The sequence below is a fragment of the Etheostoma spectabile genome, chromosome 16 (genome assembly GCF_008692095.1).
Source record: "Etheostoma spectabile isolate EspeVRDwgs_2016 chromosome 16, UIUC_Espe_1.0, whole genome shotgun sequence".
In the NCBI taxonomy this organism is placed as follows: domain Eukaryota; kingdom Metazoa; phylum Chordata; class Actinopteri; order Perciformes; family Percidae; genus Etheostoma; species Etheostoma spectabile.
This window is the reverse complement of record NC_045748.1, coordinates 21,587,968-21,588,198: the sequence shown is the minus strand read 5'-3', so window position 1 is coordinate 21,588,198 and position 231 is coordinate 21,587,968.

Below are 231 nucleotides of genomic sequence, written 5' to 3'. Positions count from 1 at the left end.
TTTGTTCTTCTTTCCCCTCCCAAAGTGTCTGTCAGAGGGCAATCAAACAACCCTGCCCCCCTCTAGTGGATATTCGAGGTAACGCAGTCTCAGCCTGTCTGCCTTTCAGCTCTGTTTAGGAGGAAATGAAAACAGGAGGGGACAGTTTCACCGCTGTCAGACACATAACGTGCCTCGTTTAAAACACACAGCCTGGGAATTAAGCCCTGCGCGCTTCCAATTTGTCTCCTC